Source organism: Ambystoma mexicanum, chromosome 1q (assembly GCF_040938575.1).
Source record: "Ambystoma mexicanum isolate Mex_15411 chromosome 1q, UKY_AmexF1_1, whole genome shotgun sequence".
NCBI lineage: Eukaryota > Metazoa > Chordata > Amphibia > Caudata > Ambystomatidae > Ambystoma > Ambystoma mexicanum.
Genome location: NC_090922.1, coordinates 104,481,638 through 104,496,847, shown reverse-complemented (window position 1 = coordinate 104,496,847; position 15,210 = coordinate 104,481,638). Strand labels below are relative to the sequence as shown.

Sequence of the window (15,210 nt, the reverse complement as noted above, 5' to 3'; positions counted from 1 at the left end):
GATCTAGAGGAGGATTAAAAGATCGGGCTGCATCAGAGGTGCAGGAGTCGGGAAAAGTTAAAGGACCCCAGCCGGGGGTGGCGAGGAGATAAGAAGGACAGCGAAGGACGGACAGACCTCTTCCCCGAGTGGCTTGCCAACTGGCAAGCGTCGCAGACAAGGATGGGAGGGGGGGGTCGAGGGGAGGGAAAGGGTTGGGAATATATTGGGTCAGGCACAACATAGATCAGACTCAAGAAGTGAGCTGAGCGGCTTCCATATGGCCGGAAGAGGTGTGAATCCAAAAATGTCATTCGATGACAGACAATGAGAAAAGGGGCCGGGTCGAAACTTTAAGGCTAGGATCGCTTAATGCAAAGGGCCTTAACTCACCAACAAAGCGCTCACTCTTGGGGAGTGAAATGAAGAATGCAGCTCTGGGTGTACTCCTAGTACAAGAAACTAGAACAGTGAAAGGGGAAGAAAGGCGTATTCCAGGTTCACATGTGGGCCAGATATTCTGGGCATCGGGCCCCACCAAAAAGGGAGGTGTTGGGATCCTACTCCGCAGAAACCTTAGGCTCACAGAGTCGTCAGTTTGGGGCAGAGCAGATGGAAGAGCGGTGGTGGTCTCGGGAAACCTGGAAAACTCCAGAATTTCCATAGCAGCCATTTATGGCCCAAATATGGGTCAGATGCAATTCATCAAGGAGGTACTGAGGGAGGTTTTGGATAGGGCAGAGGGGCTCGTCCTCTTGGGAGGCGATTTTAACATGTGGGCGGACCGGGGATTGGATCATAGTGGGAAGCCGATCCCCACAGGTAGTAGGGGGGGCGGACAGCCGTACAGAGGGTTCTTGAACTTAATGTGGAACCACAGGTTGGTAGATCTTTGGAGGGAGACTCACACAATTATGAAAGGCTATACATTTTACTCCGCAGTCCATGGCTCCAGAACCAGGATTGATTATATATTTCTGGAACACCAGCATATGAGCAGAACAGATGCTTGTAAACATCACCGGGTAAGCTGGTCAGATCATGACCTGGTTTGGGCAGACATTATTATATCGGGTTTAAAACTGAGGGAATCATTGTGGAGGTGCAACGACCTCCTATTGAGGGATGCAGTTATTAGAGAGGAGATGATGTTTTCAGCCATTAGAGAGTACTTTGAGTTAAACAACACTGGTGAGGTTCACTTGGAGACAGTATGGGAGGTGGCTAAAGCGGCGGGGTAGATTGATTAGTGAAGGGGTGGCCAAGAAGAGAACTAGAACGCTCTTGTCCCACAAACAAAGATCTGAGATATGCCTATTGGAGAGAGTCGAGGGGAAGGAAGTGGAAGAGAAGGAGAGAGACCTGGGGATCACCAAAACCAAGAGACAGGAACTTAGAGAAATGGAGATGGGTAAAATTGTAGTAGGCCTCCAACACCTGAGACAGAAATATTATGAAAAAGGGGGATAAGGCGGGTGCCAGGCTGGTGGCGAAGCTCCGTGCCCAGCGGCCAGATAGATGGGTGCCAAAGATCAAGAATGGGAAAGAGGGGAAAGATCGGACCCAGAGGTGATAGCGGGAGAATTTGCCAGTTTCTACGAGATATTGTACGAGAAGGAAGGAGTTATAGGAGGGGAAACATTAGAATCCTATTTGCAGGGAGTGACCCTCCCGACCCTAAGACCTGGAGAAGTCTCCACCCTAGAGGCCCCAATAACAGATGAGGAAGTTCTCCAGGAAATATCAGGTTTGAAGCTGGGGAAGGCCCCGGGAGAGGACGGGTTCATGGCAGGCTTCTATAAGGCATTTGCAGGCCAACTGGCGGGATTCCTGGCGGATCTGTTCATAAATATTATGTCCACAGGGAGGGCCCCTCCGTCGTTTGGGAAAGCATTAATCAAGGTCATCCCCAAAGAAGGAAAAGACCCTGCAGACTGCTGATCTTATTGACCAATCTCCCTCCTGAACGTGGATGCAAAGTTGTTCACCAGAATAATTGCAACAAGACTAGAGGACCTCCTTTCGAGGCTCATCCATTCTGATCAGGTGAGCTTCATACAGGGGAGGCAGGGAGCAGACACCCTCAGGAAGACTCTCCATCTCATGAGGGAGGCAGCACCCAGGGGGGGCAACCCAGTCTTGGTGGCCATAGATGCTGAAAAGGCCTTTGACCGAGTCAACTGGGAGTTTTTACATGGGGTACTAGAGAAATTTGGTTTCAGAGAGGGTGCCCGACGAGCGGTCAAGGCTCTGTACGCAGAACTGTCAGCCAGAGTTACGGTAAATGGGTGGCTATCACGTAGATTTAATCTTCAGCGAGGGACCCGACAGGGCTGCCCCCTCTCGCCCCTATTGTTTGCAATGACCATGGAGATTTTGGCAGAATATCTGGGGGGGTCCCCTGATGTGATGGGTATAGATGTTTAAACTCGGTCTCTATGCAGATGATATAATGCTCCACGTGAGGCAGCCAGCCCAATCTGTCCCACCCGCCTTGCGGGTGATAGGAGTTCGGGCATTTTTCAGGATTGAAGGTGAATGTGGGCACATTTGGTCCCCACCGGTGAGGGACGCGATCCCTGTCCACAAACATTATCAGTCCTGGTTGGAAGCGGGGATTTGCAGGGTGGGTCAGTTGGTGAAAGAAAATACATTCATAAGCATCCAGGAACTGGAGGAAGCATTGGCCATTGGCAGGCTGTCCCCACTCCTCTATCTAAGATTGAAGGGGGTATTCATGGCAAGGAAATGGAAGCAGCATATACAGAGGCCACTCACCCCAGTAGAGAAGGTCTTGGACACGCATGTAGATATGAAAGGTCTCACCTCCCTCCTGTATACAGCGCTTTTTTTTCCCGCCATGAAGGAGCAATCAGGGGTCTAAGAACGAGATGGGAGAGGGACTTTGGCTGTGAAATTGGGGGCGGTTTATTGGTGCGACTCTGTAGTAGGGCATTTAAGACCTCAATTTCATGTCAATATAAGATGCACGCCACAAAACTGCTTCACATGTGGCAATATGACCTGGTAGTACTCTCCAAGATGTTTCCAGCTGTGATTCCCCGTTGCTGGCACGGATGCAGGGGGAAAAGCCAATTATTGGCATATGTGTTGGACATGTCACAAAGTGCACACATATTGGACAGAAGTGTTGAGCTGGATCAAAGAGGCGGACGGAGGATCCCACCCACTAGACCCAATCTTAGTATTATTTGGACTTGAAAGAAGGGATGAGCGGTTGGACAAGCTTCCACACCTGTCACATTGTTTACTTTTAGTGGCCAGAGCCTGTCGAGCTAGAACTTGGAAAAGGACCTGCCTCCCCATGAAGAAAGAATGGGTGGCAGTGGCCAGGGATATTTATCTTATGGAAAAGATCACAGAAGCTATACAGGGATCCAGCGTTCTGATAGACTGAATGGCTCGGGTTCTTTAGTGCTTTTAGTAACATGGAAAGTACAGGTTGAAATTCCCGGAGAACAGTGACTCGGCCCCACCAAATAGTTAACTTGGAAAACACAGACTTTAATTCAGAGGAATCGGCCCATTGCCGAGGATCTAGTGCCCCGTCGGGACTGCCGACAACGGATTGAACAGTATAAGTGAAAGCAGCGATCAGAGACTGTGCCTTGAAAGGGGGTGGGGGAGGAGGGAGGGGAGGGTGTATACGCCAGGGAATTATCAATTTGTTTTTGTATAAGGTTTATAGGGACACGACTCCCTTTCATGTTTGCTCTGAAGGTTCTCTGTTGTTTCATAAAACCAATAAAAATAAATATTTTTTTTTTTAAAAAAACACAATGTCATTCTCCTGCAAGAGACCTGGGCCTTGGAGACCACACTGGTAGATGGTTACACATCGTAGGGGATCTCAGCGAAAAAAATGCTAGAGTAAGATGTTATGGGGGTCTGGCCATTTTGATTAAAGCCTCCCTAACCTGTAGGTTTATGGTAGTGGAGACTAACATGGACTACCTACAGGTGCTCCGTATTTTACCCTCTAGGGGGGACCCGTTAATCATTTTGAACCCCTATAACAGCCCCCATAAGTCTGAGGCAGATAGGTTAGCCAAAGTCAAGGCGTTTATTGATAAGTTATTTCTAAACAGGAGGAATCGTAGTGAGCAATGCATATGGGGAGGAGATTTTAACCTCAAAATGGGTGTAGGTCTGCCAAAGGATCTGTTAGATCCACTGGAGGACTGGTCACTGAACATCCCCTTGCCCACAATGAAATATGGACGGGTGTGTGCAAAGGGTCTCCAAATGTGTTTATGGCTCAGGGGCTGCGCACGGTAAACAGACGCAAAGCACCCGATATACCGGGTAACGTTACCTTCAATAATCACCAAGGTTGGAGGGGGGTGTGGCCAGCAAGCGGGCAATGAGGACGTGATTCCTCGCTGCTCCCGGTCTGCCAGCTATATCCTGCCTTTATCCTGATAATTCATGTTGTTAAACTCACGAAAATAGCTTCCAAAAGCGACAGAACCCTTCTGCAACGGGTCGCTGCACTATGGAACTGAACCGACGTGTGGTTCCGGAGATACGCGCTGTGGGATCCAGAAGCGGCTGACCGCGTATGCCAGACAAGATGGCCGCCGGGACTGCGAGCTAAGAGGAAGGTGCGCATTACGTTAAAGTCTCCACTGAACCAAGCGCCCCGCGACAGCAACTACCATCACATCGCTGAGGCCGAAATCAGGAAGACTAAACACTGATCCCGACCCCAAACAACACTGCGAGTAGGCGCGAGCGCGCCCATGAAAGCAGGCGGGCACTGGCATGCCCTGCTCCGATACGAGGTGGAGCAACCCTGCTTGAGGACGACAGAGAGGACCAGCTGACGTTACGACCCTGATCACTGCAACGACAAGGTGAGCCACGCTATGGGTCCTCCCACTGATGGGATCTGCAAGTGGCAGCGAGGCTCGGCTCCTACCTGCTGCACCAGCGGTCGATGGAGCGGTCCCATCTTAGGCTGCGAGAAGCTGCTGTGAGCCCCTGGGAACGACGCGACCCGAGCTAGCAGGTGAACCAAGGAAGGCTGCCTGAAGGTGCTCCGGTTGCAGGAGAGCCAGGCCGACAGTGAAGCGAGCAGCGCCTGCGACAAGGAGTGAGCGGGGGCAACCAAATCAAACACATCTCCTACCCAGAGACGGTGCGAAGAAGCTAAACTGCCTAACAACAACGATACGCAGCAAAATTATCCCTGGACCCCAAATGCTCACAGTGGGACCCTGAAAGTGGAACGCGACACGTGGATTGCACCACACGTTCCACAAAGCAACTGAGAATGGAAGGTAAGCTGCTTACGCTGAGGACATGGCTGTTATAAGGTGAATGAGAACTGCGCACTGAATCTACAACGCTCCGAGCTCCCAATAAAGTAGTGATGGGGCTGAGCGTCCAAGGTGAACCCAATAAGACTAATATCCTGTGAATACATCACCTAGCCGCCATAACACACAGCAATAAATGTGGTTTACACACTTAAAATCGCTTGTGAGCTCAGACCGTTATCAAAAGTGACCACCTGCTGGGAGGTGAGCTTGTACACAACCGGTGCGCCGACCTGAGTGGCAGCACGCACTTCAGCGGCTGCAGGGATTTGAGAGAGCAAAACAACATTCTGATATCACCGGCCCCGATCAAAGACTATTACTGAGGACAACTGAAACGAGCACGTCTCCCAGGAAAGGAGGCAACTGGAGTACTGGCCTGCTTGTCCGTGGAGTGAAGCAGCAACAGGGCCCCTAATCCTACACTGTACGAGTCTAAGCACACGTTTTAACTGAGACTAATAGAAACACCTCCTTCCCGAAAGATTGGGTGCCGACCGAGCCAATCCTCAGGCCAACAAAACAAAGGAGGGAGAGGGCATAGGTGATAACGCAGCAGACTTCTGGGAAGAAACCACAAAGTGGACAATGCATATAAACTGTAAGAGAAACTAAAAGGGGGGGAGAGGTGTTAGAGATTACAATGGCACCTCCCTAGCGAGATAGAAGCCAAGGCTTGTGGCTCTGCCCTCTTCGGATTACCGCAGCCGGTCACATACAGCACCATTTGGTAATAAATGCTGGACAGTGCACCTGCGAAGGCGGAACAAGTGTCTCTGGTGAACCACTTGACCAGTATCCACAAGATCCTGAACCAACAGCAACAACTGGATGGTGCCTTGCCGAATCGTTGCGCCTGAAGCAAGCACCCCACTGACCTAAACAGCTGCACAAACATCGGCTGAGAGGGAAGGGAGCAACTGCAAATCAACACTGGCTTGACCACCATGGGGAAAGACAGGGCAAAGAACGCGACAACGCAGAGCAAAATGGAGCAGTACACAATCGCTACCCAAGTTCCCCCGCAGGAGCAGGGCAACTCTGGCGATGCACTGGGACCGAAGGATAACAATATATCCCTTAAAGACATCATGAATGCTATCGCCAACTCAAGGACCTCCATGGAAAAAAGATGGATGGCATAAGTACTGAGGTGTTGCTATTGCACCATGACCTGCAAAAATTCACGGCTCGTACCGGGGAAGCAGAGGGCCGCATGTCGGAAACAGAGAACAGTCTGAGGACTGTAAATCACCAAATGACCGGAGCGTTGGCACGCCTCAAGGCACTGGAAGAACAAGTGGAAGAGGATGAGGGCAGAGCAAGACGGAACAACATCTGGATCCTTGAATTGCCCGGAAAGTCAGAAGGCCCGAGCATGGAGCTATTCCTAGAGCAATGGCTTGCAGATCTATTCGCTCCCAAGACCCTATCAAAATTCTTCTCAGTTGAACGTGCTCAGCGCTTACCAATGGGCAGACAAATACCCAGAGCTCCCCTGCGCACGGTAATAAATCTCCTGAACTATAGGGATTGGGACGCCATACTGCAGATAGCCAGAACTAAGGGGTCCATAACATTTAATGGCTCCAGAATCGCCTTTTTCCCAGACTTCACCAGGGAGGTTCAGAAAGCGAGGCAGTCCTTCGACCCACTAAAGAAACGCCTTCAAGCTCTACACATAAAATACAGACTTCTGTTCCCAGCACAACTGAAAATATACCACAACGGTATGACAGTGCATTTCACGGATCCCAGAGAAGCATGGAGCTGGGCGGAAAGGAACCTAGAGGGTGACTGGAGGCCGAATCGGAGGCAGGATATCGACAGGAGTCGCCCACGACCAGAGAGAGCACCACCTGAGCTCCCACAAAAGGAGATGGAAGCACTGGCAAATGGAGGCAATTACTTCTGGAAGCAATCTCATCCTTTTTTTTTAAGGGGATACCAAATATAATGGCTAATATAGGGTTGTAATATTTAGTATCACCTTGATTTTGAGGGGTAACATTTAAGAAAGCACTGTTTGAACTATCCCTTGCATTGGGGAGGGGAGTACATCATAAACCTACACTGTGACAGCTTCTGGAAGCCATCTCATCCTTTTTTTGACAGGGATACCAAATAGAATGGCTAATATAGGGTTGTAATATTTGATATCCCCTTGATTTTGAGGGGTAACATTTAACAACGCACTGCTTGAACTATCCCTTGCATTGGGGAGGGGATCACATCATAAGCCTTCACTGTGACAGCTTCTGGAAGCCATCTCCTTTTTTGGAAGGGGATACCAAATATTACAGCTAATAGTGTTGTAATATTTGGTATCCCCTTGATTTTGAGGGGTAACATTTAACAACGCTCTGCTTGAACTATTCATTGCATTGGGGAGTGGAGTACATCATAATCCTTCACTGTGACAGATTCTGGAAGCCATCCCATCCTTTTTTTGAAGGGGATACAATGGCTAATATAGGGTTGTAATATTTGGTATCCCCTTGTTTTTGAGGGGTAATATTTAACAACGCTCTGCTTGAACTATCCCTTGAATTGGGGAGGGGAGTACATAATTTCTGTGCACTGTGACTCTGGGCCAGCCCAACGGGTGCTCGGGGCACCAACACAATTAATGTGGCTGGGATCACCCTGATTGTCGTGGTCACACAACAAGACCGCAGCTGCCGTGGTCTCCCGGACAAGCAGCTGCTCTGCAATCACACAGAGGGCCAGTGGCCTGGAGGCACCCTGTTACACATGCTGGTCTGGGGCACCCAGACCACACCCAGACTAGCAGGGCCACAGGCCTGTGAACACAAGGGGTAGGCCTGCAGGCCCTACACAATGACACAGAGACAGAGTGCCATTACATTTAGTCTACCACCGTGGTATTGAACGTGCGTGCGGAGGCTCCTTCTTCCAGTCAGGTATGAGGCTGTCATGACATCCTTAGAGGGTGTGAGAAAAATGGGACAAGACCCTCTTTTTTGTGAGGGGGCCTGACTCTAGATGGTGTAGAGAGGAATGTCTGAGAGTATTAGAGTCAAAAGGCCTAGAACAAGGGTAGACTTTGACTCTAATCCTCTCTTGACATCCTTAGAGGGGCAATACATGTTCTTAAAAGGGAAACAACACAAATACTCCTGCTATGCTATGAGATGTGTAATATATATATTGTCAGTCTTGTTTATTGTGTGATTTATCCGTGTTTCATGTCAACCCTGTAAAATGAAATTATTTGTATGTGTTTTATGTGCCTGCCATGATGACTGCACCGCTACACAACACCTTCTACAGTGAACCCATCTATCGGGTCAATTTCCCTAAGGAGGTAGTATTCCGGAGTATTCTTTCAATTTCCAAGCGTAGTTTGTGTACCCATTTCCATCACTGTTGGCAGCTGTGATTTATTCAGCTACCAACAACCAAATAACCCACCAAGTGTTGGCAGCTGTGATTTTTTAAGCCACAAATAACCATATAACCAACCAAGTTTCAGTTAACTCAATGCAGTTCAGCTGACTGATCAAGTAACAGTGGCGTACCGAGCCTGGGGTTGGGGGCCATGCTCCCACCCCACGGGCTCTTTTTAGAGCCTGACCGGGACTTTCGTCAGTGGGCCACCCTTCTCGTTCGGCACCTCAATGAGGGTGCCCAACGAGAAAGGTGTCCCGCTGGCAGGACAATGTGTGCTCAGTAATTCCTGCTCAGCACAGTAATTGTCCTGGCAGCAGGAGACCTTACCCTTTCCGAAACCTCTGGCCGGACAATGTTCCAAGGAGCTCAGGGCAGCAGCAGAGGGGATACTAAGTTCCTCTGTGTCAACAGAGTATTTCAATGTGAGCCATAGGCACTACTGAGAGGAAGGGGGTACTATTAGCAGGGACTTTTGTCCCTTTAGAAATGTGCATGGCAGGGAGTGATCAGGTGTGAGAAGGTTGCATAATGCTGCAGGCTTTATGAAATAATGACTATGGCTTTACCCAAGGGGGATTTGTTAGGCTCACATTAATCTGCATGATGCCATTGTGACTTTGCATGCAGGATGGGGAGAATAAAACCAAATGTATCCTCTCATTGCTCAACATATTTCTATAATGATGTATAGTTAATAATGAAAGGGAAGTGCGTTATATAATGTGCTTTGCTTACAAAGCATTGATATAAATAAAGTATTATTTAAGCACATAAAATGCAAATTGAAACATTATCTAAATAAACTAAAACTGTGAAGATGTGCTCAGTTGCTTAAATTATCCACATCCCGGTTTCACTATTAAGCAAAGTGTGTGATCCTGGGCAGCTCATGAAATCAGACTCTTATCTGCATCTCTGCAAGTGATTCACTTAAAAGCTTGTGTGTTAAAATATGATGCTGTTATTTTTTTTTTTTTTAAAGCCCGACTTGCTCCATGTATAATAGTGCAATTTAGGTATTTTGCACCACAAAATAATTTGCCACTTGGCTTACTTATGAAAACTTATTCTAAAGTCATTTGCATTCTGCCTCCAAGTATCAAAGACTGATGATGTGCTTTCTGTGAAGTAATGTCTGTTGGTGCAATCCACATGCAAATAAGTTGATGTGCATGTATTTTGCCCCAGAGCGCCTGGACAGATGAGTTCCCTGCATTTGTAATGATTCTGCCGTTTTTTTTTTTGGTTGTGTTAAAATGCGAGATACCACTAGTAATGTTAACAAAACAATAGATTCGGGTGGGCGGTTTGTGGGCGCGAATGAGACAACCTGGAATTGCGTGCACTGCATTTGAGGGGAAAGTAGCAGGAGTTTCACCGTGGTTGTCCCCCCAGCCTCTCTTGCGATGCTGAATAGTCCCCCGACTGGACAATATGGAACTCGGGCGTTATGCCGGTGTTGTGCAACATGTGGTACCCCATACCGAGGCTCGGAACTCGCCTATTTAGGTCTGCGATCTAGGAAGACAGCCGAAGACAGGGGATACGGGATCGGTATGAGATACCAAATAATACAGAACAGCGGCATGGCAGAGGCCACGCTGTATGCCACTGAACACCCCATTCGCGGATTGCAGGGGCAGCCGCCGAGAGAGAACCAACAAAGAGGCGCCAAGAAAAAGAGTGACGGGGAGTATGACGCGCAGTTCTCATCTCACAAAAGAAACAAAGCGTCCTCACACAAATACGATCAGAGGGGTGACAGGGGTCTGACAAAATAAATAGTCTCAAAGAAGAGGGCAACACATTACACAAAGCCGACCAAACACAACACCGACACACGCAGACTGCAAAAAAAAACTAGTCACGTCCTGACTCGCGTACCCGTGCCGTGCGTCAACAAAAAGACTAATACGCGCAATAATAGGCACGTCACGGTGATATCATTGGCTAGTCAAAGAGGCGGCCCCCGGCCGATCACCCTATAACCAATAGGAGTGGTGAGTAAGGTACCGTTTATCCTATCACCTTCGGGACTATATTTTATGTGTCGTTCGCGGATGGATACTTTCAAACCTATAAAGGACACTGACTATCACAACGCGAGTGATTTCCCAGGTCGCTCTATATGAAGATGATGGTGTCATGGAGTGGTCTTGTGATTTAGGTACGTGTTGAAGTGTGGGCGTCCTATCGAGATACGTTTCGCTTGAAATCGTCGGGACTGTTCGTTTTGAATAAAGGTCCTTATAGCATTGTGTCGGTGATTTCTATTGAACCACAGTTAAGTGTCTGTTTTTGTCATACTGGTGATAGTGCTAACGGGGACTGGTTGTTTTCACGATGTAACTTGGATGAACTCGTTTCCTAGAGCACCACTGTTTTTGGGGCAGAGGTGGCGCACGTCGCCATGATGTGGCGCACTGGTGTTCAATGGAAGACGGCCATAAATTCGCTATAGCATACAATTGAGTCGGGGTGTTAATGTTTTAGAGTATCTGGCAGTGGAATGTTAAATGGCTTTTATGAGATTGGGTAGCGTTATTTGTGAGGTGGCCTACTTCATGGTATGACCGTGTTCTTTTTTTTTAGCGAAATTCTAATATGGGCGTTATCTGTGGCTACAAAATGGCGGCCGCACGTAGGTTTTGACTTAAGATGGCAGTCGGGTGGTACTTATACATGGCAGTCAAGAATATGGCATCTAATGATGATCATAAAATGGCGTCCGTGCGTAGGCTGTATCCTAAAATGGCGGTTGGGCGTTACTGATAAGTGACTGCGGTGTAGAAGGCGACCGTTAATTTATCTACAACTTAGGTTGGGTGGATTGTGTCCAGGGAAGGCGAGGGCAGGGTGTTATTTTACCGAGAAAGTAAGGTGGCTGTTTGTATCCACTTTATTGATGCAGCGCCCTAAAATGGCGGAAGTAATGACGTTACTGGCGTGAGGCGGCGATGTAAGTTTCCGAAGGCGGCCGTTCGGTTGTTTTCAGGTCACATTTAACGACGTAATGTTAATTTGGATGGCGAGGCTTAACGGAATCTTACGATGGGCGTGGAATGTTCATAACATGGCGGACGTCCGTTGGTGATATAAGATGGCGGCCGGTCGGTTCTGAAATTTGTTTTGTGGTGGGGTCTTGCAGGAACCGTCTATAAGATGGCGCATTGTTTCGTCTGGGAGGCGCTGTTTTTAAAATGTGCGGTGCCACACGGTCGACTAACATCTTCCTAAGATGTACTTGGGTGACGTAAGGTGGGGGTGTAGCACTACTTTTTGCGGCCGCCATTTTAGTAACCTGCGGGAAAGTATTTCATTGCAGGGGGAGTGGAGGTTTCCTTGGCTACGACTTTGAGATACTGCGGGACAGATACTTGTGTGTTTCGGTTGGATAACCGCCTGATGGTGAGGTGGTTTTGGATTCGGTTGACACGCTTGGTTGCACACGTTCCGTCTGGGGAGGTTGTCTAGCGAGTTTTTAATCCACTGTTTTAGATCAACGCCTTAGTTTTTGGATTTAGTGGCCGCCAACGATTTGTGGGGCTGTTAGGTAAGGCAGCGCAGGTTGAGTTCTTACTACAATCTTATATGGGAGCCAGAAACCCGACACCCACCTGCCCTGGATGGCGCGTTCTCATCGGAACTTTGTGCACAGATGGAAAGCTCCGTGGACAATCAAGCTTTTTACAAACTGAAAACGACCACCCAAAGCCGCATACCATTAATGAGAACACCGTGGACTTTTGTCGCAATGGGCGCATCGCCACAAAGTTTCTGAGAAGTGTTGACACGCTGAACTAAACTGGTGCTTAACGGCGCTCCTGATTTCGCAGTTTGCCCGTGGTGGACTGCCTTGGTAAATCATTCTGCAGTTATGTTTCCAAGACAGCCCTTGGTTGGTGGGGAGTTCTCGTGTCGAGTGCACGTTGGTAGTACAATATTTAAACCTATGCTCTCTTTTAGGACTGGGCCCCGACCTGAAGGTGGCTATGCTGCTCATGGACCATCAAGGCCAATATTTGGAACACACTATGCAAAGGTTGAGATTATCCGTTGATGGGGTCGGGTGGGGGTTACTGCTATAGCATCTTGCATAGGAACTGCAGTTACTCAAATAGAATCGAGTATGACGCTTTGACCCTAAGGCTTCCGTGCTCATGTTTTGCATTTTAGACATACCATTTCCATGCCCATCTCGCTGCACTGGTTTGTAATGGCAGTAAATGTGCTTGCTTATTATGGTACTTTAAAAACCCTTGCTCCTCACTCGCATTTCCTGTACATTGTATGGCAATAGAAAAAAGTTAATCCGCCCCAAAATGCTCACTCCTTTTGCAGGGTTCATGGCCCCGGAAGTGTGATTAACCGTTAAGCATCAAGAGTATATTTGGCTTAACTTGTTTTCAACGTGTCCCTTGCCATAGATTTTGGTGCTGTGAAAACATTAATTTGCAAGTTTTTTTACCTGTGCGGTACGTGCAACGTTCTATAAACTAGCCTGGTTGCAAATTGGGTATTGGTTACAGCGGTGCTACATTTTCATCGTTTGGTGTGTTTTTACCACTTTCAGGTAATATACTAAGTTTATTAGAAACTACTCTTGAGATGGGCGAGTTGAAAAAGGTTTCCATCTGCTGCTGACCGTTAGCAAATGTTGCAAGTAAGCATTTTTCATGTATGGTTTGTGTTGTACATTTGATGTGTTGCACTTAAAATCGCTACTTTTCTAATAAACTGAAAATAAAACTGAACTAATTTCTTTTAATGGTGTTGTTTTTGGCGGGGGTGAGTGGGTGTGATATGTCTGTTGCTGCTTAATTAAACTGTCCCAGCCACGTTCTACTTTAACAAACAGCTCTTCTTTTTTGGTTCCAACAGCTGGTGAAATACCCAACTTTGCTGACGTGTTTAATATGGACAGTTGTGGGGATTCTAATGGTTTGATCTAAGTGGTCAGGGAACTGGGGTCATGGCTTCAACTCTTCCTATGGATGAATCAAATGAGGTAAAACGCTGTAGAAGCAGTCTTTTATTCAGCCCGCTGACATTCGATATTCGTTTGCAGTCCATCCTACTTGGCTATGAAGCCGGGTGCATGCAACCTGATAGAAGGTAGTTTGGGATGGTTCGTTGCAACGTCACAAACCTCGTGGGTACCACGCGAAAAGGTAAACCTGCCCAGAAACGTTCAGTAGCCCTTCAAATGGAAAACTATCGGATTGTACCTTACCAGTGCATAATACATTCTTTTTGATTTCAGCAGTTGGTGCAATACCCAATCAGCTAAAACACCAACGTCTCGTCCTGCTTCCAAGTCATTTAAGGCCAAGTTGTCACCACTAACTACTTTTTAAATAGGCCACGGAGTGGACTCCGTTTGCGATACTATGCCGTGGACTGCAAAGGTAAAACATTTACATTAGTAAAATACTACAGGGCTGTATCACTATCACCGTGGTGGGTGCTTTTAACCACATGCCCGTCAACTAAATTGAAACTGCACTTTAAAATCCGAACTTTGAAAAATGTCATGGGTTTAAGTATTGCGGCCCATTCATGAATTAACCCGTCATACAGTTGCATCGGGTTGTGCCTAGCAACAAAGAACACAGGCATATATCTACAATAATGAGGGGGGCTAGTGGGTGGTAATTTTCACAGGCATATATCTACAATAATGAGGGGGGCTAGTGGGTGGTAATTTTAAAATGAATGTTAAAATTGTTAGCGACATTTGGCGGGCTTTCACATCGATTTCTTTGTGGTTCACTGGTGGCGTTTGCTTTCAGATAACGAAATTAAGCTTTCAAAGATTAGTGAAGTGAAGCAGTGACAGTTGGCTCTCAACCTGTCCGCGTTACATGAAGTCTGGATTGTGGTTTAGCGAGGGTTTCACATGGGGCTCTTCCCAGTTTATACACATGCAAGTGAGGAAGCATTGACCCTGGCTCTTGACAAGAGCCTTTTATTTGCCATTTTGTTGCAGCTCTTATTTTTTTAATCCTAGTGTTAAAGTAGTTAAACTTTTGGGTGTTAGTACAACTGTCTTTTGGTCTTGAATATGCCAAATGTTGGAGGACATTTTAAAAATTGTTTTTGCCGCATTTGCAGGGAGTTGTCAATTGACTTCGGTTTTTGATGCATCTAGTCCCCTCTACATTTCGTTAACTGCCATGGACTCGTACATTTTATGCTCCCCTACTATCTCATGCCCATCGACTTCCAGTTGGATCAACTTTTACAAATCTTAGGTGCCAGGCCATTGACAGTTGTGTTTCTGTGATCTTGAGGGGCAAATGAGTCTGGTGTCCTTTACAAATTGTTGATAGCATGGGTGCCTGATCCACCCTCTTTAAAACCTACTTTTGTGGGTGTGACGATGCACAATTAATACTTTTTGAAAGGCGTTATCTTGTCACGTCAGTTTAAATCCCTTTCTCGAGTTGGTGTCGTGATGCTCACACTCGATGCA

At 47.5% G+C, this 15,210-nt stretch overlaps 1 long non-coding RNA gene across 1 annotated transcript; it reads left to right on the top strand.

Moving 5' to 3' along the window:
- Positions 1–10,845: 10,845 nt before the first annotated feature.
- On the top strand, positions 10,846–13,489 carry LOC138525751 (uncharacterized). Its single transcript, XR_011283420.1, has 2 exons — positions 10,846–12,594; positions 12,702–13,489. It is a non-coding gene; the product is annotated as an uncharacterized lncRNA (long non-coding RNA).
- The last annotated feature ends 1,721 nt before the right edge of the window (positions 13,490–15,210 follow it).